The 26,327-nt window shown below is 46.0% G+C and overlaps 1 protein-coding gene across 7 annotated transcripts in view; it reads right to left on the bottom strand.

The window, feature by feature from the left end:
- The window catches only part of LOC122924807, an 83,019-nt gene that overhangs the window by 16,317 nt on the left and 40,375 nt on the right, over positions 1-26,327 (bottom strand). For 3 of the 7 annotated variants that reach the window (XM_044276249.1, XM_044276250.1, XM_044276253.1), the window contains 2 exons: positions 14,046-14,114; positions 12,270-12,444 (listed from right to left, as the gene is read on the bottom strand). The gene's annotated coding sequence lies outside the window, so the exon portion shown is untranslated. Of the gene's footprint in view, positions 1-12,259; positions 12,520-14,045; positions 14,115-19,899; positions 20,047-26,327 lie in introns of those variants that run through there. The other 4 variants (XM_044276254.1, XM_044276255.1, XR_006387437.1 and 1 more) reach the window with 3 other exon arrangements.

Raw genomic sequence — 26,327 nt, 5'->3', positions numbered from 1 at the left:
ACTAGGGAAGAGAAAGGGTGACCCCTGTCAGACCCTCAACACTCTCCCTATGCTGCTAAAGCACATGCCCGGATCCAAATGGTGGAACGAGGCATGCCCGCGTACCTTAGACTGATGAGCCCTGTAACCCCTACAATAGTGGAAGGGGCACGGCCTCCGATGCCCTGCACAGAATAAGGAGGGAACCGGGGCCACCTCAGATCCAGTCAGGAAATCACCAGGTACATAACAAAGTCTGCACACTTAGCTGATGGAGCTGCAGCCGTAGAGAAGACGGATCCAAGGACCGCTGGCAATATCCGGAGTGCTTGCAGCAGCAGAACACAGGTCCAGAGAACTAGTAGCTAAAGGAGTGAAGATACTCAAGGCAGAGCTACAACTGAAAGGAGAAATATAATCCACGCCCTGCAATAGGAGGAGGGGTGATTTAAAGGCAGAGAAATCAAACGCAGGAGAGACAGCTGAGAGTAAGACCTCATCACAGGGGCGGAGAAACAGAACAGTGAGAAAACCTCCAACCCTAAGTGACATCATCACAGGGGTGGAGACACAGAGCTTTGAGAACGTCTCAAAGCTCTGGTAGTGACAGTACCCCCCCTTCTACGGGTGGACTCCGGACACCCAGGACCCACCTTCCCAGGATGAGCCCTATGAAATGCCCTGATAAGGCGAGTGGCTTTAATGTCCGACATCGGAACCCACATCCTCTCCTCAGGACCATAACCCTTCCAATGAACGAGGTACTGAAGAGAACCGCGGACAATGCGAGAGTCCACAATTCTGGAAACCTCAAACTCCAGATTGCCATCAACCAAAATCGGAGGAGGAGGCAAAGAGGAGGGTACCGTGGGCTGGACATATGGTTTTAAGAGAGATCTGTGAAAAACATTATGTATCTTCCAAACCCGTGGAAGATCAAGGCGGAAGGCAACAGGATTGATGACTGACAAAATTTTATAAGGCCCAATAAACTTGGGGCCCAATTTCCAGGAGGGAACCTTCAGTTTAATATTTCTTGTAGACAACCACACCAGATCACCCACATTCAGGTCCGGACCAGGCACACGTCTCTTATCAGCCACACGCTTATACTTCTCACTCATCTTTCTGAGATTACTCTGAATCTTTTGCCAAATGGTAGACAAAGACGAGGAAAATCTCTCCTCCTCAGGTAAACCAGAAAGAGCCCCTCCCGAGAATGTCCCAAACTGCGGATGGAACCCATATGCACCAAAAAATGGTGACTTATCAGAAGATTCCTGACGACGGTTGTTCAAAGCAAACTCAGCAAGAGGGAGAAATGAACACCAATCCTCCTGGTTCTCTGCCACAAAACAGCGCAAATATGTCTCCAGATTCTGATTGAGGCGCTCAGTCTGACCATTCGACTGCGGGTGAAAAGCAGAAGAGAAGGACAGCCGAACCCCCAGGCGAGAACAGAAAGCCTTCCAGAACCTGGACACAAACTGCGTGCCTCTATCGGAAACAATCTCAGAGGGAATGCCGTGCAATTTAACAATATGATCGACAAAAGCTTGCGCCAACGTTTTAGCATTGGGTAAACCAGGGAAAGGAACGAAATGAGCCATCTTGCTAAAACGGTCCACGACCACCAGGATCACCGACTTCCCCGAGGAACGAGGAAGATCCGTGATAAAGTCCATGGACAGGTGTGTCCAAGGACGGGAAGGTATGGGTAACGGGAGAAGGGAACCTGAAGGTCGTGAACGAGGGACCTTAGCGCGAGCGCACGTCTCACAAGCCGCCACAAAACCCTCCACAGACTTACGAAGAGCCGGCCACCAAAATCTCCGAGCAATGAGATCTACCGTGGCTCTACTCCCGGGGTGACCAGCAAGAACTGTATCATGATGTTCCTTAAAGAGTTTGTGACGTAGCTCAGGAGGCACAAACAACTTCCCGGAGGGACAACGGGCAGGTGCCTCAGACTGGGCAGCCTGGACCTCGGCCTCCAAATCGGAATATAGAGCAGAAACAACTACCCCCTCCGCCAAAATGGGACCCGGGTCCTCGGAGTTTCCTCCTCCCGGAAAACAGCGAGAGAGAGCATCAGCCTTCACATTCTTGATCCCAGGGCGGAAAGTAACAACAAAATTAAATCTGGAGAAGAACAGAGACCATCTGGCCTGTCTCGGATTCATACGCCTGGCCGACTCCAGGTACGCCAGATTCTTATGGTCGGTAAAAACGGTGATAGGGTGCCTGGCCCCCTCCAACCAATGGCGCCATTCCTCGAAAGCCAACTTGATGGCCAACAACTCCCTATCTCCCACATCATAGTTTCTCTCTGCCGGGGAGAGTTTTCTAGAGAAAAAGGCACAAGGTCGCCATTTGGCAGGAGAGGGGCCCTGGGACAAAACTGCACCCACACCCACCTCGGAAGCATCCACCTCAACAATAAAAGGTAAGGAAACATCGGGATGCAGCAAGATGGGAGCAGACGCAAAACTCTCTTTAATCTTAGAAAAGGCTGCAAGCGCCTCCTCCGACCAAGAGGAAAAATCCGTCCCCTTTTTTGTCATGTCAGTAAGGGGTTTGACAATAGAGGAATAATTCAAAATGAACTTTCTGTAGTAGTTAGCAAAACCCAGAAAGCGCATCAATGCCTTCTGATTTTCAGGAAGCTCCCACTCCAGCACAGCACGGACCTTCTCCGGATCCATGCGAAAACCAGAAGCAGAGAGGAGAAAACCCAGAAATTGAATCTCTGATACCATAAAAAGACATTTCTCCAGCTTGGCATACAGTTTATTTTCCCGCAGTATCTGCAGGACCTGAAAAAGATGATCCTGATGAGTCTGAACATCAGGGGAAAAAATCAAAATATCATCAAGATACACCAATACAAATTTCCCCATTAAATGATAGAAAATACTATTAACAAAATGCTGAAAGACGGCCGGAGCATTCATCAGGCCGAAAGGCATAACGAGATTCTCGAAATGCCCGTTAGGGGTATTAAAGGCCGTTTTCCATTCATCCCCCTCTCTGACCCTGACCAGGTTGTACGCGCCTCTCAGATCCAATTTGGAAAACACCTTGGCCCCAACAATTTGGTTGAAGAGGTCCGGGATCAGAGGAAGGGGATAGGGATCGCGAATCGTGATACGGTTCAGCTCCCTAAAATCTAAGCAAGGTCTCAGAGAGCCATCTTTTTTTTTAACAAAAAAAAACCCGCGGCAACAGGCGACTTTGAGGGACGAATATGCCCCTTCTCGAGACTCTCAGAGATATAGGTTCGCATTGCGAGTCTCTCCGGTTGTGAGAGATTGTAGAGGCGTGCCTTTGGCAGCTTGGCGCCGGGAATGAGGTTAATGGGACAGTCAAACTCCCGGTGAGGAGGTAGCTCCTGAACACCGCTCTCGGAAAACACATCCGAGAAATCAGAGAGAAATGATGGCAGAGTTTTAGTAGACACCTCAGCAAGAGTGGCTGTGAGACAATTCTCTCTACAAAAGTCACTCCACTCATTTATTTGCCTTCCTTGCCAATCAATAGTGGGGTTATGTCTAGTGAGCCAGGGTAGCCCCAAAACTAGAGGAGAAGGCAATCCGTTAAGGACAAAACAAGATATCTCCTCCACATGAGTGTCACCTACAGCTAGCCGGATATTGTGAACAATGCCTTTCAGAGATCTCTGCGAGAGTGGGGCAGAGTCAATAGCAAAAACAGGTATATCCTTTTCTAATGTACAAACCTGAAACCCATGCAAAGCTACAAATTGAGTGTCAATAAGATTAACGGCCGCTCCACTATCGACAAAAATCTCACAAGGAATGACCTTGCTCTCTAGCGCCACCCTGGCAGACAGGAGAAAACGGGAACTGCAGGTCAGAGGAAAAGCATCAATTCCCACATCAACTTTGCCCAAAGTAGCAGATGAAGCAGAACTTGATGATCTACCTCTTGAGGTTTTTCTCTTATTATCGCTCTTAGTACAGTTCAGGAATCTCCTAGACGGACAAACATTTGCCAAATGACCTATGCCCCCACAACAAAAACACACCATATTCTGAGGACTAAATCCTCTTTTATCAGGGGCAAGTCGGCCTAGCTGCATGGGCTCCTCCTCAGAGGGGAGCGAGACAGGATGAGACCCCTGCATACTGAATGAGTCCGCACCATTGCCCCTAGACTGACAATGGCTGGACGGAGAAACAGAACAGTGAGAAAACCTCCAACCCTAAGTGACATCATCACAGGGGTGGAGACACAGAGCTTTGAGAACGTCTCAAAGCTCTGGTAGTGACAACCACATAGCAACAAAAGCTCTGTTACCACCGTGCAAAGATGCCGTGAGTTCCTCCATTCTCCGAATCTCTTCAACCCTCTGAATCCACATTCCCATGGAGGGAGGAGAGGCAGACTTCCACCTCGCAGGGACACAAGACCTAGCCGCTATGACCAGGTGACGTAGACAGGACCGCCGAAACAGGATCAACGGCAAATCCGAGAGAAAGAGCAAGAAAAACTCCGGTGTGTTAGGAATTGAAAAGGGAAAAATGGAGGCCAGGGTCTCATGAACCGAGTCCCAGAAAGGTTTGATTTTGTCACATTGCCAGAAGATATGTAGGAGGGAGCCCTGTTGGGAGTCACATCGCCAGCATAGAGGAGATGCCGACGGGAACATCCTCTGGAGACGGGTCGGGACATAGTACCATCTCGACAGCACTTTGTAACTGGCCTCCTGATATCTACTGGCAATGGAAGATTTATGGGCAAATCGGAAAATCCTAAGCCACTGGTCGGAGGAGATATCCACCTGTAAGTCCTGGGCCCACTTGGCTGAGTAAGAGGGAAGATAGTCCGAACCCGGCGTCACCAATGCCTTGTATAATTCTGAAAGCGAGTGCCGATAAAGTCCGGAGCCAATACACGTCTTTTCAAAAGGAGTGAGTGCCCTGTCAGACCCCTGAGAGGAAGGGATTGATGAAGTGATGGAGCTGTCTCGATCTCCAGGGACCTAGAGGGCAGGGATCCGTCAGTCCTAATAGCTCTGAGTAAGTAAGCCACCTACCAGATGTTCTAAAGTATGGTGCCCGACACTTACCACTCAATCTCCACCGAGCAAACGGGCCCCCCGAGCCACCCGCCGGGAAGTCCGGGTGTCCCAGGACAGGGAACATTGGGGAGGGCGTGGGGGAGATTGTAGAGATCTGTTGGTATTTACGGAATTGAACCAGGGTAGGGCCTATGAGAGGATGAGAGGAGAGGTCACCAGGGACCCTCCTGTCTGTCCATGGCAGAAGGGCCAAAGGAGTCCGGGATGTGAATTGCTCAATGGAAATCCACTGTTTGAACTGGGTATGTCGGGACCAATCAACCACGCGTTGAAACATAGAGGCAGCATAATACTTCCTCAGGTCCGGAATCCCTAGGCCCCCCCTGTCCTTCGACACATGCAATAAGGATCTAGACAATCTCGAACACTTCCCAGCCCACAGAAATTTAAAGAGGACACGATGCGCGGCAGAGAAAAAACTGGCCGGAATATGGATGGGGAGGGTTTGAAACAAATATAGTAGGCGTGGAAGGACATTCATCTTAAAGATGGCACACCTGCCGAACCACGTATATAGGCCTTTGGACCACCTCTTGAGGTCGTCTTTGATCTGACTCAGGAGAGGGGTAAAATTCCTTGGGAATAGCTCCCGCAAGTCTTTGGGGATCATAGTGCCCAAATATTTAATGGCGCCCGTCGTCCAGCGGAAAGGCAAGGACCCCGCCAGTTCGGCTTCGAGAGTGGATGGAATGGAGACATTAAGCGCTTCAGACTTCTGTAAGTTAATTTTCAGGTTGGACAAGTTATGGAATACTTTGAATTCCTCAATTAAGTTAGGGAGGGTGACCCGCGGTTTGGTAATCATAAACATCAGGTCATCCGCATAGGCCGCTATCTTAAACTCCTGTTCTCTCACCATCAGACCAGAGATGTCAGGGTTGTTCCGTATAGTCCTCAGGAGTGGTTCTAGGGTGAGGATAAAGATTAGAGGAGATAAAGGACAACCCTGGCGCGTACCATTCCTAATCTCAAAGGGAGGCGAGAAGACACCGTTAACCTTTGTGGCTGCCGAGGGAGAAGAATATAAGGAGCGGATCCATGTCAATAGAGAGCCCTCCACACCCACATGGTTTAAAACAGCAAATAACCAAGGCCATCCCACCCTGTCAAAAGCCTTTTCGGCATCTGTGGAGAGGAGGCATAAGTTGGAACGTTGAATCTTGGCAAGATGGACCAAGTTCAAAACTTTTGTGGTGTTATCTCTCGCCTCCCTTGAGGGAACGAAGCCAACCTGATCTAAGTGTATAAGGTCCGCCAGGAAAGGAGTCAGGCGGGTGGCCAAGACTTTTGCGAAAAGCTTAATGTCTACATTAAGTAGAGATATGGGCCGGTAACTAGCACAGGCGGTCGGGTCCTTACCTTCCTTGTGGATAACAGTAATGTGTGCATGCGACATGTTTTTAGGAAGAGGGACCCCGGAGCTCAATTTATTCAAGGCATTGGTAAGGGGAGTACGGAGGAGGGGGAGGAATCTCTTATAATAGGAGGCCGGTAGGCCGTCGGGCCCTGGAGCCTTACTAGGTTGCATCGATTTCAGAGCCTCTTCAATCTCATCAGTGGTAAACGGACTGTTCAAACCCTCAAGGGCCTCACTCGGTAGTTTCGGTAATCCCGACCTGGCCAGATAAGAGCTTGTTTTGTTTTTTTTACCTTCTAGGTGGACCAACCGATCGACTAGCTGCAGCACTGATGTGCATTCTGACAGAAGCATTGCGCTGCTGTCAGATTACACAAAAGTCGGTGTATGCAGCGCTGCAAGACGAGATTTCTCCTCTGCAGTAAAAGATACGTTTGCCGAGGCATATGAGCTGAGGGGGCGGCGGTGTTCATATGCTTTGGCAAACACTTTGTATATAAAAAAATAAAAAATAAATCCCGGCAATGATAAATTGGGTTTGCTGGGGCATACGAGCTAAGTGGGTATGGATGTTGGGCGGAGCTCCTATGTCCTGGCAGACGCCTTTCCCCTCCTTTGTTTTTTTTTGGCAGAGATTTTTTCATCCACATTGATTGATGCGAATGAAGAAATCTGTGCCGTTCATTTTTTCTTTCAGCCCAGAGGCTGAACGAAAAAAAATAATCTCATTACCCGTATGCTCAATATAAGGAGAATAGCAGAAACTCCTAATGCTGGCCATACATGTAATGATTTTGGAGACCCTCAAATGACAGGGCAGTACAAACACCCCACAAATGACCCCATTTTGGAAAGAAGACACCCCAAGGTATTCGCTGAGGGGCATATTGATTCCATGAAAGATTGAAATTTTTGTCCCAAGTTAGCGGAAAGGGAGACTTTGTGAGAAAAAACAAAAAAAAATCAATTTCCACTAACTTGTGCCAAAAAAAAAATATTTCTATGAACTCGCCATGCCCCTCATTGAATACCTTGGGGTGTTTTCTTTCCAAAATGGGGTCACATGTGGGTTATTTATACTGCCCTGGCATTTTAGGGGCCCTAAAGCGTGAGAAGAAGTCTGGGATCCAAATGTCTAAAAATGCCCTCCTGGGGTGTCATTTTACATATACCCATGCTGGGTGAGATAAATATCTTGGTCAAATGCCAACTTTGTATAAAAAAATGGGAAAAGTTGTCTTTTGCCGAGACATTTCTCTCACCCAGCATGGGTATATGTAAAAAGACACCCCAAAACACATTGCCCTACTTCTTCTAAATAACGGCGATACCAGATGTGTGACACTTTTTTGCAGCCTAGGTGGGCAAATGGGCCCACATTCCAAAGAGCACCTTTCGGATTTCACAGGGCATTTTTTACAGATTTTGATTTCAAACTACTTCTCACACATTAGGGCCCCTAAAATGCCAGGGCAGTATAACTACCCCACAAGCGACCCCATTTTGGAAAGAAGACACCCCAAGGTATTCCGTGAGGGGCATGGCGAGTTCCTAGAATTTTTTATTTTTTGTCACAAGTTAGCGGAAAATGATGTTTTTTTTTTCTTACAAAGTCTCATATTCCACTAACTTGTGACAAAAAATAAAAACTTCAATGAACTCACTATGCCCATCATGAAATACCTTGGGGTGTCTTCTTTCCAAAATGGGGTCACTTGTGGGGTAATTATACTGCCCTGGCATTTTAGGGGCCCAAACGCGTGCAAAGTAGTTTGAAATCAAAATCTGTAAAAAATGGCCTGTGAAATCCGAAAGGTGCTCTTTGGAATGTGGGCCCCTTTGCCCACCTAGGCTGCAAAAAAGTGTCACACATGTGGTATCGCCGTACTCAGGAGAAGTTGGGGAATGTGTTTTGGGGTGTCATTTTACATATACCCATGCTGGGTGAGATAAATATCTCGGCAAAAGACTTTTCCTATTTTTTTATACAAAGTTGGCATTTGACCAAGATATTTATCTCACCCAGCATGGGTATATGTAAAATGACACCCCAAAACACATTCCCCAACTTCTCCTGAGTAAGGCGATACCACATGTGTGACACTTTTTTGCAGCCTAGGTGGGCAAAGGGGCCCACATTCCAAAGAGCACCTTTCGGATTTCACAGGCCATTTTTTACAGATTTTGATTTCAAACTACTTTGCACGCATTTGGGCCCCTAAAATGCCAGGGCAGTATAACTACCCCACAAGTGACCCCATTTTGGAAAGAAGACACCCAAAGGTATTTCATGATGGGCATAGTGAGTTCATGGAAGTTTTTATTTTTTGTCACAAGTTAGTGGAATATGAGACTTTGTAAGGAAAATAAATAAGTAAATAAAATTCATCATTTTCCGCTAACTTGTGACAAAAAATAAAAAGTTCTGTGAACTCACTATGCCCATCAGCGAATACCTAAGGGTGTCTACTTTCCGAAATGGGGTTATTTGTGGGGTTTTTCTACTGTCTGGGCATTGTAGAACCTCAGGAAACAGGTGCTCAGAAAGTCAGAGCTGCTTCAAAAAGCGGAAATTCACATTTTTGTACCATAGTTTGTAAACGCTATAACTTTTACCCAGACCATTTTTTTTTTTACCCAAACATTTATTTTTTTATCAAAGACATGTAGAACAATAAATTTAGAGAAAAATTTATATATAGATGTCGGTTTTAAAAAAAAAATTACAACTGAAATTGAAAAATGTCATTTTTTTGCAAAAATTTCATTAAATTTCGATTAATTACAAAAAAAGTAAAAATGTGAGCAGCAATGAAATACCACCAAATGAAAGCTCTATTAGTGAGAAGAAAAGGAGGTAAAATTCATTTGGGTGGTAAGTTGTATGACCGAGCAATAAACCGTGAAAGTCGTGTAGTGCAGAATTGTAAAAAGTGGTCTGGTCATTAAGGGTGTTTAAGCTAGCGGAGCTGAGGTGGTTAAAGGGCATCTGTCAGCAGATTTGTACCTATGAAACTGGCTGACCTGTTACATGTGCGCTTGTCAGTTGAAGGCATCTGTGCTGGTCCTGTGTTCACATGTGTCCGCATTGCTGAGGAAAATGATGATTTAATATATGCAAATTAGTCTCTGGGAGGAACAGGGGGCGTTGACATTATACCTAAAGGCTCTGCTCTCTCTGCAACTGCTGTGCTCTCTGTACGTTGACAGGGCAAGGCGTGATCACGCTTACACCACCTGGTCCTGTCAATCAAAGTGCAGAGGGTGTGGCAGTTGCAGAGAGCAGATCCTTTAGGTGTAATGGCAGCGCCCCCGTTGCTCCTAGAGGCTAATTTGCATATAATAAAACTTCATTTTTTTCAGCAATGCGGGCACATATGTACATGGGACCAACACAGATGCCTTTAGCTGCCATGCGCACATGTAACAAGTCAGCCAGTGTCAAAGGTACAAATCTGCTGACAGATGCCCTTTACATTCTGGGTCGACTGGGAGTGTTTGACGCAGATGTACTGGGAAACCAGGTGGGGCAGGACGGCCCATACTAAATTTTGCTACGGTGCTCTCTGAGAATGAGATATGAAAAATGCTCCTTGAAAAACACTTCTTTCTGCCCATTATAGCATCATACCACCAATGCGTGTTTTTGTAAACTGCAATATCCTTCTTTGTAAGCCTATCTAGTGCTAGCAATGTGTAGGGGTACTTTACATTATAACATTCACTTGTAATGCATTTTTACATGTAACTTTCACAATTGAATAGCTTCTAAGCTTAAAGGGGTTTTCCAGGAGTTGCATATTCCCAACAGGTCCTCAATTGATCTCAGTCCATCTGAACGTTGGGGTCCAACACCCGGCACCCCCGCCGAGCAGCCTCCTCATAGCATAGCAAGCATAGCGCCGTACATTGTATAGTGGCTGTGCTTGGTATTGGAGCCCAGGCCTATTCACTTGCAACTTGAATAGGATTGAGCTTCACCTAGGTCATGTGACCGATGAACGTGAAATCACTGGCCTAGGAAGATGCCACAGAACTCGCTTGAGGGCTGATTCTTGCTTGGTCATCATAAAAGCATGATTTTCCACAGAATTGTTAATCTTGTTCTTCATATTCTCACCAGAAGAACTAGATATATCAATTTTGAGGACTGCTTTGGACATAAATAACCAGTTATCAGGAATCATCTGGAAAGGAGAATAAACGTGGCCATATATACAGTACAGACCAAAAGTTTTGACACACCTTCTCATTCAAAGAGTTTTCTTTATTTTCATGACTATGAAAATTGTAGATTCACACTGAAGGCATCAAAACTATGAATTAACACATGTGGAATTATATACATAACAAACAAGTGTGAAACAACTGAAAATATGTCATATTCTAGGTTCTTCAAAGTAGCCACCTTTTGCTTTGATTACTGCTTTGCACACTCTTGGCATTCTCTTGATGAGCTTCAAGAGGTAGTCCCCTGAAATGGTTTTCACTTCACAGGTGTGCCCTGTCAGGTTTAATAAGTGGGATTTCTTGCCCTATAAATGGGGTTGGGACCATCAGTTGCGTTGAGGAGAAGTCAGGTGGATACACAGCTGATAGTTCTACTGAATAGACTGTTAGAATTTGTATTATGGCAAGAAAAAAGCAGTAAGTAAGCTAAGTAAAGAAAAACGAGTGGCCATCATTACTTTAAGAAATGAAGGTCAGTCAGTCAGCCGAAAAATTGGGAAAACTTTGAAAGTAAGGGCTATTTGACCATGAAGGAGAGTGATGGGGTTCTGCGCCAGGTGACCTGGCCTCCACAGTCACCGGACCTGAACCCAATCGAGATGGTTTGGGGTGAGCTGGACTGCAGAGTGAAGGCAAAAGGGCCAACAAGTGCTAAGCATCTCTGGGAACTCCTTCAAGACTGTTGGAAGACCATTTCAGGGGACTACCTCTTGAAGCTCATCAAGAGAATGCCAATAGTGTGCAAAGCAGTAATCAAAGCAAAAGGTTTGAAGAACCTAGAATATGACATATTTTCAGTTGTTTCACACTTGTTTGTTATGTATATAATTCCACATGTGTTAATTCATAGTTTTGATGCCTTCATAGTCATGAAAATAAAGAAAACTCTTTGAATGAGAAGGTGCGTCCAAACTTTTGGTCTGTACTGTACGTTCGTTTGGCCTGTCGGGTTAAATAAGGATTGAACATGTTGAGTATCAACATGCCCAACTCTTTGTTCTCAAGAGATAACTCAAGACCAGAGGCTCTCCCCCATTTACAACATATACACACTTGGCAGAGCTGAGCGGCTATTGAATATATATGTGGCAACTATAAAAGGGTTCTCCGGTCCCATAATAAAATTGATCCGAATAGCTCATCAGTATCTGATTGTTGGGGGCCTAACACCCAGGACCCCTGCCAACCAGCTGTTTGATAAGGCACCAGTGCTCCTATGAGTGCCACAGCCTTCAGAGGATAGGTCATCAGTATAAAAGTCTCAGAAAACCTCTTTAAGCCTTTACAATTGCTTACAGAAAGTCCTAATGACTCCCCCATGAGCATGTATTGCTCATATGTTTCCCATTAGGGGAGGGGAGTAAGTCACTAAAGACATCTTTGGCGACAGTTTATGTTCTTTGAGAACAAAGCATTGGACATAAAGAAAGTCAACCATCTTCTGTCAAGGAAACTGGGGACACAAAAAGATGGTTGGTCGGTCCTACTGAAATCTGCATCCCTGACCAACTTTTTTCTTACGTGTTTGGCCCCTTCAGTGGCAATTCTTACACATTTCATGATATCTTTGGAAACAAATAAAAAATTACCTGTTCCTACCTGGTCTTTCCATCCACTTTGGCCTCAAATGTTTAGACTGCAGAGTCTTCATCCATGGGTAATACAAAGACTGCTTCCACTAGCTTCTCCTCCTCATTCTTGTACATGAGAGTAGCAGACGCATCAGCCACAAAACTTTTCACCTGGATGTCAACCGAGATCCCCTTGAGGGGAACTAAATGACCAAAGAATATGGAGAAATGAGATGAGCTTTAACCACCTCAGTCTGTAATGTTCTTGATGGGATTGGCTGTTAGATCAAAGAGGACAAGTTAATGCGTTGTGTGTTGCGTTCCCCCTATAGGTTAAATAACATTTCTGGATGAGAAGTGTCCCACGTTTGTGAAGCCACGTGAGTTAGCCAGGAGGCCTAGCCCATGGTTCCTTGCCAGTATCACTGATGAAATGGGTGTGAATATTCAGAATTGATGGTTCCCTGCTGACCCAGCAATCTGGACTCCTTCTACCACTCATATAGTACTGCAGATAATAGCCCAAGATTGCATGGACAGATTCCCTTTAATGCAAATTTGTTTAAGGTTGTGTTCTGAGTTTTTGTATCTAAAGCTTAAAGGGGTTTTCCGGTTTGCATCAAGATCCTTTAAAATCATCATTTATGAAGGTAGCTGTAAGTTTGTAATGTATTTCTTTTACATTTATTTCTCCTAGCTCCCGTTCTGGGATGTGGTTACATGACCATGTCCATTTCCTGTGATGTCATGTCTGTGGACGGGGCAGTGATAGGGGAGTGTCTATGTAACAAGCTGGGTGGGAAGAGCTATGAACTAGCTAGACATAGTTGGGGGGCTGGAGCTGTTGCAGAGGAAGGACAAGTGCATCATGGGTTGGGTAAGGATAGTCGGAAAAAAAAAGTGGGGAAGATGTGCATAAGGTATGCAGCTATATGAGTATAGAAAATATAGCAATCCTGGAAAACTCATTTAATTATTGTATGATATGATGTTCTAAAACTTTCTAATATAATTTGTGTTTCGGCAAGCACTGGCAAAAGTTGCATAATTTTTTTCAAATTATTACTTCACGATGCTCAGTTTACACCATAATCTGGTGTAAATTTATTTCTATGCAGCTGAAAAAGTGGTGTTTTTTTTACAGGACTGAAGTAGCTTTGGCTTAGCCTTGGTAGAAGCTGATATCTATCAAGACTAGAATTGGTTCATGGCTCAGCAAACAAACCCAATCTGGCTAATAGATGGGCTGACGTCCAGGTCTATGACGTCCATGTACCCTTTATAGAGTATATGGATGGGGATGTCTCATTAGATGCTCCTAAGAATCCCCTATAAAACTCAAAATTATTTAAAGTTTATAAAAACTTGAGGTAGATTCACAACAAATAGTTGGTACTGTATAAGAAAGAATGAGAGAGGTCATATGAAGCCATATATCCAATTACCCCAAATCTATTTCAGCATTGTTAGGATCCATAACATTCTTCTGACCAAAGAATTCTTGGTGAGAGTCACACAGTTTCTTGGCGCAAATTATAATAAATGTGCAGGCCCTGAATTGACCATTCCCAGCCAACATTCTGGGAAAACCCAAAAAAGTCTAAAAATTTTGAACAAATGGGGCATGCACCAAAATTTTCCACTTTTTTTTACGACAGTTTTCTTTGATAAATGTATAACAGTATATAGCATCTTGAATATATTGACAGCTATATCTTTGAAATGTGGACAGTAAAAGCCATCAAAGACTCTACCACGAGATATACAATTTTCTTTAAGACAATAACGGGACAAAATGTCTCACCCTGCTGTATGGAGTCAACCCACGATAAGACCATAACATGGAGGAAGGCAAGATATTTTTGCTCTTGTTCTATTAGGAGATAAGATACAACAAGAATGTCTGTAATGAGAACACAGTCTTAATTCCTCCACTCTTTAACTCATTCCTTCACTAATTTCTTTCATTCTTTGCCTGAAACCCTTGGAACGATATAACAGATTTCTTGAAAGCAATTCTGTAAAAGGGTCACATTTGTTCTCCATCTTTTCGAAAGAGTAAATTTTATACATAACCTAACGTGAAGTCTTCTGGCCCTGAATGAAAAAATGTAATCAATGGGGCCCTTGCTGATTAGTAGAATGAAGCACTACCCTTTTAAGTTTGGCTATGTTCACATGATGTATTTTTGGCGAGGATTCCACACCAAAAATCCTTGCCAAAAACGCATGTAGAATTCCCTCATTTACTTCAATATGGAATCTGCATGTTAAACCATACAGTGTTTTTTTTTCCCCGCTTGCGGTTTTAAAAACTGCACTGTGGAAAAAGAAGTGTCCTGTCCATTCTTAGGGCTCATGCACACAAATGTAGGTGTTCCGTTCCGTGCATTGGGGCCGCAATTTGCGGTCCCCAATGCACAGAGAACGTTCGTGAGGCCTCCGGGACGGATCCAGACCCATTCAACTTGAATGGGTCCGCATCCCTCGGTTCCGCAAAAAGATAGAACGTGTCCTATCTTTTGGTGGAACGGAAGTACAGAACCCCACAGAAGCACTCCGTAGTGCTTCCGTGGGGTTCCGTTCCGTGCTTCCATTCCACACCGTTCTGCATCTCCGGATTTGCGGACCCATTCAAGTCAATGGGTCCGCATCCATGATGCGCAATGCACACGGAACGATGACCGTGTATTGTAGATCCGCATATGAAGTCCGAATACGGCAACGGGACCCCTACGGTCATGTGAATGAGCCCTTAAGACTAGATTCACAGAGTATTTTCAGCACTGAAAAAAACATGATGCGTAATCTGGCATGTTTTTTAACATGGTTTTGGGTGAGGCTTTAGTGAGAATTTTTATTCCTGGCTATTTTCAATGGAATTCTGGATGCGGATTCCGTATGGAATTTCTGCGTTGCAGTTTTTTAAACTTCATGTGGGAAACAACAGCTCTGTACGGATTAACATGCAGATTCCCCAATAAAAGCAATGAGGAAGTTCTTCATGTGTTTTTAGCGAAGAATCCTCACCCCAAGCACTGTGTGTGAACCTAACTTGATGCGGAATCCGTGCCTACAATTTAATTGAAAGTGGCCAGGAATAAAAAAAAAAACACATTGAAAAAAACTTGATGTGGATTCTGTATCAGGTTTTTTATCAGTGCCCAAAATACTCTGTTACCTAGAATTTGAAACCATGAATTGTACCAGTGGCTTGTTTGAAGTCACAGCCCTCTAGGGTGCGAGCGCACGAGATATTTTTCAACACCAATGAAACAATCATTTTGCATTTTATAGCCCCTACTATATCCTTCCTTCGTCCCTCTCTATGGATCCATGATATAAATATTGTATTGTTATAATAATTATTATTCATTTTAAAACGTCATTAAAGGGGTTATCCAAACCTGAAAAAAACACCCACAATGCCCTGGTCCCTCATACAGAACATACTTGGTCCCCTAAAACTGTGTCCTTCCGGATCCCTCCGCGGCCGTGGCTGCATCTCTCTGGCGTGCAGACCACAACATCCGTCATAGGGGGGGGGGGGATTTGCAGCCAATATCAGGCCACTACGGTGACCCGCCCCCTTGCGTGTGACCACAGTGTGGCTTGCTATTGGCTGCACCCCCATTAATGGATGCTGTGATCTGCACGCTGGAGAGATGTGACGGCTGTGGAGGGATCCAGAAGGACACAGGCATCGGGAACCAGGTAAGTATTCCCTGTATGAGGGGTGCGGGCATTGTGGATGGGTTTTTCAGGTTTGGATAACCCCTTTAATTCCATGGTGCTGTACATAAGAGAAAAAAGTTTAAGAACATTGCGTTTAATTATTAAATTGCACCGATTATGAGCTAAAGATAATTTTCCTTGTATCCTTTTGTTTCTTTTTCAGCTAATTTTTTTTACACATACACACACTCTGTTTAGAGAAATCCATCAGAGAAGCTGTCTGAGGGTACAGCCACACGGTCAGGTTTCCTGATGCCGTTTTGGAAGCCAAAATCAGTAGTGGATCATGAAAGGACAAAAAGTAAAAAAAGACGGATACTAATTCTCTTTTTTGAATTTACTGCTGGCTCTTGGCTTTCAAAACTGCATCAGACCTGACTGTGTGGCCGTACCCAGAGAGCTCACACTCAGCTCAGCTCCCCTGCATAACGGAAACGGGACGGATCCATTTTGCAGCCCACAGACTTCTATCATGACGGAATGAATAATGGAATGCCTCTAAAGGCATTCCGTTGTGCATTCTGTTATAGAATTGCGTTATGGTCCGTGGTGACGAAATCCATAACACAATTCACCTTTTACCACCAAACAAAGTGTGAACGAATTTCATAAGCGGTAATTCGCTCATCTCTAGTGCTTTCTATTATGTAAGCCCCACAAAGTGGTTTCACAACTGAATTGGTCCTCAAAAAAGTTTTGACCATTTTCATAATAATTTTAAAAATTGCTTCTAGAATTCTAACGCCGTATAAAAAAAGGAAATTACATTTACAAAATGATGGTGACATAAGGCTACTTTCACACTAGCGTTCGGGCGGATCCGTTCAGAACGGATCCGCCCATAATAATGCAGACGGAGGCTCCGTTCAGTACGGATCCGTCTGCATTATTTTAGCAAAAAAAAGCTAAGTGTGGAAATAGCCTGGGACGGATCCGTCCAGACTTTCAATGTAAAGTCAATGGGGGACGGATCCGCTTGAAGATTGAGCCACATTGTGGCATCTTCAAACGGATCCGTCCCCATTGACTTACATTGTAAGTCTGGACGGATCCGCACGCCTCCGCACGGCCAGGCGGACACCCGAACGCTGCAAGCAGCGTTCAGCTGTCCGCCTGTCCGTGCGGAGGCGAGCGGAGCGGAGGCTGAACGCCACCAGACTGATGCAGTCTGAGCGGATCCGCCTCCATTCAGACTGCATCAGGGGTGGACGGCTGCGTTCGGGTCCGCTCGTGAGCTCCTTCAAACGGAGCTCACGAACGGAATACCGAACGCTAGTGTGAAAGCAGCCTTAGGTAGACTTATGGGGAATGTTAATTAATAACCATTTAGTGAAGGATCAACATCTGTCTTAGGCCTCATGCACACGGACGTTTTTTTTCACGGTCCGCAAAACGGGGTTCCGTTGGTCCGTGATCCGTGACCGTTTTTCCGTCCGTGGGTCTTCCTTGATTTTTGGAGGATCCACGGACATGAAAAAAAAGTCATTTTGGTGTCCGCCTGGCCGTGCGGAGCCAAACGGATCCGTCCTGAATTACAATGCAAGTCAATGGGGACGGATCCGTTTGATGTTGACACAATATGGTGCCATTTCAAACGGATCCGTCCCCATTGACTTTCAATGTAAAGTCTGGAGTTCTGTTATACCATCGGATTGGAGTTTTCTCCAATCCGATGGTATATTTTAACTTGTAGCGTCCCCATCACCATGGGAACGCCTCTATGTTAGAATATACTGTCGGATATGAGCTACATCGTGAAACTCATTTCCGACAGTATATTCTAACACAGAGGCGTTCCCATGGTGATGGAGACGCTTCAGGTTAGAATATACAAAAAAACTGTGTACATGACTGTCCCCTGCTGCCTGGCAGGTGCTGCCAGGCAGCAGGGGGCAGACCCCCCCCCCCCCCCTGTTTTTAACTCATTGGTGGCCAGTGGGCCCCCCCTCCCCTGTTGTTAACTCGTTGGTGGCCAGTGTGCGCACCCCCCTCCCTCCCTCTATTGTTTTAATACATTGGGGCCAGTGTGCGCGCGCCCCCCCAACCCCCCCTCCCTCCCTCTATTGTTTTAATACATTGGGGCCAGTGTGCGCGGGCCCCCCCAACCCCCCCTCCCTCCCTCTATTGTTTTAATACATTGGGGCCAGTGTGCGCACCCCCCCAACCCCCCCCCCCCCCCTCCCTCCCTCTATTGTAATCATCATCGGTGGCAGCGGAGTAGAAGATTTTCATACTTTACCTGGCTGCTGGCTGCTGCGATCTCTGTGTCCGGCCGGGAGCTCCTCCTACTGGTAAGTGACAGGTCTGTGCGGCGCATTGCTGTCACTTACCAGTAGGAGGAGCTCCCGGCCGGACGCAGACATCGCAGCAGCCAGCAGCCAGGTAAGTATGAAAATCTTCTACTCCGCTGCCACCGATGATGATTACAATAGAGGGAGGGAGGGGGGGGGGGGGGTTGGGGGGGGTGCGCACACTGGCCCCAATGTATTAAAACAATAGAGGGAGGGGGGGTTGGGTGGGCGCGCACACTGGCCCCAATGTATTAAAACAATAGAGGGAGGGAGGGAGGGGGGTGCGCACACTGGCCACCAACGAGTTAACAACAGGGGGGGGGGGGCCGCACAATGATATTCAAACTGGGGAGGGGGGGGGGGGTCTGCCCCCTGCTGCCTGGCAGCCCTGATCTCTTACAGGGGGATATGATGGGGTTAATTGTACTATCATATCCCCCTGTAAGAGATCGGGTGCTGCCAGGCAGCAGGGGGCAGTCTTGTACAAAGTTTGCAGTGTATTCTAACTAGAAGCGTCCCATCACCATGGGAACGCTTCTGTGTTAGAATATACTGTCGGAAATGAGTTTTCACGAAGTGAAAACTTAGATCAGAAAAAGCTTTTATGCAGACGGATCTTCGGATCCGTCTGTATGAAAGCAACCTACGGCCACGGATCACGGACACGGATGCCAATCTTGTGTGCATCCGTGTTCTTTCACGGACCCATTGACTTGAATGGGCCCGTGAACCGTTGGCCGTGAAAAAAATAGGACAGGTCATATTTTTTTCACGGCCAGGAAACACGGCTCACGGATGCGGCTGCCAAACGGTGCATTTTCCGATTTTTCCACGGACCCATTGAAAGTCAATGGGTCCGTGAAAAAAAACGGAAAACGGCACAACGGCCACGGATGCACACAACGGTCGTGTGCATGAGGCCTCAAAAGCAGAGGAATTTAAATTTAGAAAATTGCTAATTTTTCCAGATTTTTTTGCATCACGATAAAAAACAATCTCAGAATGGCTTAGATAAGTAAAAACGTTCCAAAGTTATTACCACAGAAAGGGACATGTGTCAGATTTGAAAAATGGGGCTTCGGCATTCGACCCAAACTGGCTTTTGCAGGAAGGGGTTAAAAAAAACCTCCCATTTCACACGCAACACTGACGGTGCATCTTCTTTCATCACTTTACACTATTACCTCATCATCACTCATACCAAACAGTGCAACAAATAACTGCAGTTCAGTTAGAACAGTATTATTTCTATTTGACCTGTTTTTCTCATAAAACAGTAAAACTTCTACACAATGACATATTGTTGATAATCCGGAGGTATTGTACTGAATATATACTATTCTGTATATTACATTTATTGCATGAAAGTATCCATATACTATACTATCTACTGTGTTTACATCTCTTTTTATATGCTATACTGTATTTTATATATTATATATATATATATATATATATATATATACACAATATGTTGCACAATATGTGTACTGTAACTTATACACATACTATATACTACATTTATGCACCTTCATGTATACACTACAATACTGTATACTAGGTGTACTTTATACATACCATACACTATGGTCACCCTACCGCTGTATACATGTACTATAGCATTCACGTTACCTTCTGTTTCTCCTCCAGTGCCGTGTGATCAGCTCTAGATTGCTGTCTGTGACTTCCTGTATTCTTGTGTTGGGGAGGGGGCTGCTGTGTCATAGACGGGAGAGGATGGGCAGCTCTGCAGTCTATTTATTCAGAAAGACGATCCAGGAACGGTGCACTGCTGAGCATATGACCCCAATCCTACAATGCGTCATACTGTGCTGTTGTGAAACCTTTCCTGTGTGATACTTGTGCTGCTCAGCCCATCATGCATACAGTTCCTCCCAACTTTCGAAAGACACAAAGAGGGACAATATAACAAGACCCTCAAAGCCATCCTAGATGAAGTTACTCCAATATCAATCCGACCCTCTCGACACAGTACACGGCAACCCTGGCACACACCTGAAACACGTTTTCTCCAGCGCCTTAAAAACACATCTTTTCATGCAGGCTTATCAAGCTACCTAAAATTACTTTTCCCAGACTAAACATCTCCCCCACCAATTCCTCTGGCCTACTTATCACAATCAACTACCTTATGTGTCACCAGGGCCGGTGCTACCATAAGGCAGACCAAGCGGCTGCCTTAGGGCGCACCCTGGGGGAGGGCGGAAAAATGTGACATGGAGGGGGAGAAATGTGACATGGGGGCTGATGGCTTACATGGGGGCATGATGGTTTACATGGGGGCATGTTGGATTACATGGGGGCGTGATGGATGGGGGCTAATGGCTGACATGGGGGGCTAATGGCTGACATGGCGGCAGGATGGCTGACATGGGGGGCTGATGGATGGGGGCTGATGTCTGACATGGGGGTCTGATCTGAGGTCTGATTAACATTGGGGGTCTGATTGCTTGTCTGACCTGAGGTGTAATGGAAAATATTTGTTTCTTATTATCCTCCTCTAAAACCTAGGTGTGTCTTAGAGGGCGAAAAATATGGTCCTCAAAGCGATTGTCTAAAGCAGAGAGAAGATACCAGGACCACACAGAGGAGAAGCCAGCTGCTGCAGCCAGGACCAGGACCAGGTGAGCTGCGAGGGGAGGGGGGGGGGGGCGCCAAAATGTAGCTTCGCTTGTGTTGGCAAAAATCCTTGCACCGGCCCTGTGTGTCACCCACAATTCCTCATAGATTGTAAGCTCTTGCGAGCAGGGCCCTGACTCCTAGTTGCATATTAGCCAGTTACTTTTGTTTTGTACATGAACCCTATGAATTTGAAGCGCTGCGGAATATGGTGGCGCTATAGAAATACATTTTAATATTATTATTATAATATATGCAGCCGCAATTTTTTTCATACTAGGCCACGCCTCTAATCCGTCCAAAGCATAATTATACACACCCAGTCCCCTTAATGCCCCCTCATAGTAATTAATCCCCCTTTGTTCCAGCACACAGTAGTAATGCAGACATTGTGCCCATCACAGTAGTTATGCCCAGATGTGCCACCTCACAGTAGCTATGGCAAGATATGTGCCCCCTCTCAGTAGTAATGCCAGATATGTGCACCCTCACAGTAGCTATGGCAAGATATGTGCCACCTCACAGTAGTTATGCTAGATATGTGCCCTCTCACAGTAGCAATGGCCAGATATGTGCCCTCTCAAAGTAGTTATGCCAGATATGTGCTCCCTCACAGTAGTTATGCCAGATATTTCCTCCATCACAGTAGTTATGCCCAGATATGTGCCCCCCCTCACAGTAGCTATGGTCAGATATGTGCCCTCTCAAATTAGTTATGCTAGATATTTGCCCCCTCGCAGTAGTTATGCCAGATATTTTCTCCATCACAGTAGTTATGCCCAGATATGTTCCCCCCTCATAGTAGCTATGGTCCTTTATGTGCCTCCTCACAGTAGCTATGGTCAGATATGTGCACCCTCACAGTAGTTATGCCAGATATGTGCCCTCTCACAGTAGCTATGGCCAGATATGTGCCCTCTCAAAGTAGTTATGCCAGATATGTGCCCCCTCACAGTAGTTATGCCAGATATTTCTGGCATTCTCTGGTATACAGTTTTACAACCTTATATTTTATCCAGTATTGTTATCAAGATCGAGATTTGACTTTATAACACGCTAAGTCACATTAGGGTATCACTATATCACTTCTGTAGCGTTCGGAACATTACGCAGCCGTTCATTTTAACATTTGTGATTGCGCAATTATCAATTGCATATAATGAACCAATATGCTAGATGTATCGAGGTATAATATAATGTGAATGATACACATGGATGAATTGAATGACACCATTCATACTACGGTGGCAACTCTCCGACAGGGATTTGGTCACTACCAGTGATTTATATGGTATATGACAATCTTAGGGCTCTTTCACACCTGCGTTATTGTCTTCCGGCATAGAGTTCCGTCGTCGGGGCTCTATGCCGGAAGAATCCTGATCAGGATTATCCCCATGCATTCTGAATGGAGTGAAATCCGTTCAGGATGCATCAGGATGTCTTCAGTTTCGGAACGGAACGTTTTTTGGCCGGAGAAAATACCGCAGCATGCTGCGCTTTTTGCTCCGGCCAAAAAAACTGAAGACTTTCCGCAAGGCCGGATCCGGAATGAATGCCCATTAAAAGGCATTGATCCGGATCCGGCCTTAAGCTAAACGTCGTTTCGGCGCATTGCCGGATCCGACGTTTAGCTTTTTCTGAATATTTACCATGGCTGCCGGGACGCTAAAGTCCTGGCAGCCATGGTAAAGTGTAGCGGGGAGCGGGGGAGCAGTATACTTACCGTCCGTGCGGCTCCCGGGACGCTCCAGAGTGACGTCAGGGCGCCCCAGGCGCATGGATGACGTGATCGCATGGCACGTCATCCATGCGCATGGGGCGCTCTGACGTCACTCTGGAGCGCCCCGGGAGCCGCACGGATGGTAAGTATACTGCTCCCCCGCTCCCCACTACTACTATGGCAACCAGGACTTTAATAGCGTCCTGGCTGCCATAGTAACACTGAAAGCATTTTGAAGACGGATCCGTCTTCAAATGCTTTCAGTACACTTGCGTTTTTCCGGATCCGGCGTGTAATTCCGGCAAGTGGAGTACACGCCGGATCCGGACAACGCAAGTGTGAAAGAGGCCTTATCATTTTCCAAAAGCGTGACCTAATCCCAGGTGGAGACAATTTATTAATAAGCTTTTATTTCAATTTTTTTTAAATCTATTATTATTTTAAATATATTTGTGTGTTGGGGTCTTTTTAAATAAATGTCGCCGGCTTAAAGTGACTCCAGACATTGAGTGCCTATCATTTATTGCATATATAAATTTTATTTATTGGTGGCAGTGAGTCATATTGATTGGTGCACCAGTTCTATATCAGTGGACAGGTGAGCCATCTTTGTATTTGTCTAAATTCTCACCTAGTTCCTCTGATGCTCACAGCTCAGATGCCGACGCTCCCTAGCAGCAAATTGCCAGACATGCTGCTGCCGGGAGTGCTGGCAGCTGAATGGTGAAGCGGGGAGCGAATAGCTGTCTCTGCGACCTATGCAGAGACAGCTGAGAGCAGGACATACCTCAGCTGTTCCGGGAGAGCCACTGAAATTCGGGACTGTCCCGCCGGATCTGGGACAGTTGGAAGGTATGTACAATATAATGTGTGAAACTGTCTGTTGAGCTGGTGTATTGTCCAAACCTATAAGGAGTGAACCTGCTATTCCCATTCCCTTTACCAATATACTCACCACCAAGCCCCCACCAACCTTTTATAATAACACAGTAACACAAAGACTTTTTGTTGGCAAAAATGGTGGCAACTGACACCTTTATTTATCAAGGGAGCCCAAGACCAAAATCGCGACACATCACTCTACCGCAGCGATGCCCAACCTATGGCCCTCCAGCTGTTGCAAAACTACAATTCCCAGCATGCCCAGACAGCTTATAGTTATCAGCCTACAGCAGGGCATGGTGGGAGTTGTAGTTTTACAACAGCTGGAGGGCCGCAGATTGGGCATCCCTGCTCTACCGGGTCAGCCGGACCATGCCTAGCGCACGGCTAGCGCGCTGTGATCTCCCTCCTACAAAGCAGGTGCCCTCTAACTGTTGTGGGCCTCAAAACTATCCATGTGTCACGATTTCTGCCAAACAAAGGTAGGGTTCCTTCACCATTGCCCTACTTTTCCAGCAAACTTCAAGAGCCTCCTGCAGCATGATGTCCAAAAATGTCCAACAGATGCACTCCATCCAACCTGTACAAGCTGTTGCACTTGAAATTGATCAGGTCATCATACTCCACTGTGCCACCACCTTTTTCCAGCACCCATTTCTCTATTGCTTTGTTGAGATTCTTGTGGGATCTCTTGACCACTGGCACTGACACGGCGTGTGGCCATTCCCTTCTTTGAACCATGCATGACCATACAATTCTCATATTTGGCCACCAAGCTACAGACGTATGTACTTTATTAATTGCGTGGATTTCTTCGGTGTCAAGTCATTACCTCCAGCGTGTACAATTATGATGTCTGGAGGAGCACTCCTCTCAGCTGCCTACTTCACCAGCTGGCTGATCTGACACCACCTCAAGCCTTTTTAGCCCCACCATCTCACAACAACTCTGTCTTCCGGTAGACCACCTGCAGGCCGTGTGGGTTCCTCCTTGCTCTGTCCGCTGTTCAATTGACAAAGAAGTGTCCTGTGATCCACACCACCTTATTGGCTGCAAGCATAAAGAGGAACACAACACAGTAACTTTCTATCAATAACAACAACCACAAATCCCCAAAGCATAACCAACCCACTCTCAGGAACGAACCTAACTATTGAACTACTATCTATTTTATTGCTCCAAACAGTGGACATAAAGTTTGATATGCATTCCACTTACACCTGCTCAAGTTCTTTATGCACACCTCTGAATGGCCTGTAGCCGCTGCTTCCAATGTGGCCCCAATTCTAAAGTAATGCGAGCCATAGTGACAACCCTGGAGCCCAGCTGCAACCAGGGCCTTCATCATGACTGTGCAAAACTGGAACATGGACAATGCGCTACCATCCAAAGGCCCAGCATAGTCCCCCCTCACCTTCAAATATTTCCTAATCATGCTCCATGGGCACAGGTGACCCCAGTCTTTTCCAGTGTAATCCACATGCCCATACCCTTTTGGTCAGTTCTCCGTTTAGCAATGTGGAAAATTATTTTATTCTCCAGAACACTTATGTCACTTATCTTCAGTCCCGATTCATCCTTTTTGGAAGCAGCCACCAGTTCCTTAACCCTTAATCCCAGAAAAGTCATGACAAAAGCCGTTTTGAATAGAAATTCTTCATACTGCCCTTTGCATATTCCCTTCAGTGCAGACACTAATTTGAACTACCTTCCCCAATCTAATAGCCCCCACTTATCACAAGTCTTTTTTGGCCCCTTGACCACCACTTCATAGCCCTCCTTATTACAAAGGATGCAGTTGGATCTGCTTTTTCCCTTAGTTTTGAGAAGAATGATACCGCGCTGCCACTGCCATGGCGGCTTTACCTTTACTTGCCCGTAACTGCTTCATCTCACTTAGCCATTTCCACATCACTCCCATACATCTATAATGATCACTAGTGGCCCTTCACACAGTATAATGCCCCCCACAATGCCCCCACACAAAGTATAATGACCCCCCAGTGGCCCCTCACACACAGTTTAATGACCCCACAGTGGCCCTCCATTCAGAATAGTGGCCCCCACACTGGGGGTTATACTTTATGGAGGGGGCACTGGGGTCAATATACTGTGCAAGAGGCCCTCACTAGCTAGAACTGACTGGACCCCACAGCAATTTTTTGTCTGTGCAGGGGAGCAATAGGAGATGGGAGGGTGGAACAGGAGCTCTGGATACATGAGGGAGGAAAGGAGACAGAAGAGGCTCCATGAGGATGAGATAGGACAGGATATGGGGCAGGCAGGGGCAGGTGTCATGGAGGCAAACTGCTTAATGAGGCAGTAAAACAACTAAATAGCATGAAGCTGCTAGTCTACAGCATCCAGCAGCAGCTTGAAGAGTTCCCTAACCACCCTTCTTGTCCCACAGGGAAGAGACGGTCACAGTGCAGACTCACTCACAGACTGTCTTCACACTACTGCTCCAGCCCTCCGGTCTCTCTCCTCCTCAGGCAGCATGTGTCCTGTGTAGAGAGGGCATGTCTGAAGCTTCTCAGGCAAGATGTCCTGCTCTACTGAATAAAGTGAAGAGGGGGGGGGGGGGGGTGTCTGAAGCTCCCCAGCACAGGAGCTTGTAAGGGGGCAGAAGCAGCCGGCCTCTGCATGCTGTTGATGCTTCTTGCTCCAGTCTGACGCTGCGGCCCTGCTACTGCTCCCGGGCCCCTTCTGCTCTCAGGGCCCGAAGCAGTGGTTTCCACAATAGCTACACCCCTGAAACTGCGGTTAGTGAATAAAATGACCGCAACTCATTGCGCTCCAGCAATGAGCGCTTCCA

This window comes from Bufo gargarizans, chromosome 1 (genome assembly GCF_014858855.1).
Source record: "Bufo gargarizans isolate SCDJY-AF-19 chromosome 1, ASM1485885v1, whole genome shotgun sequence".
Lineage (NCBI taxonomy): Eukaryota > Metazoa > Chordata > Amphibia > Anura > Bufonidae > Bufo > Bufo gargarizans.
The sequence above is the reverse complement of the archived record's forward strand: the minus strand, read 5'-3'. Positions and strand labels throughout refer to the sequence as shown.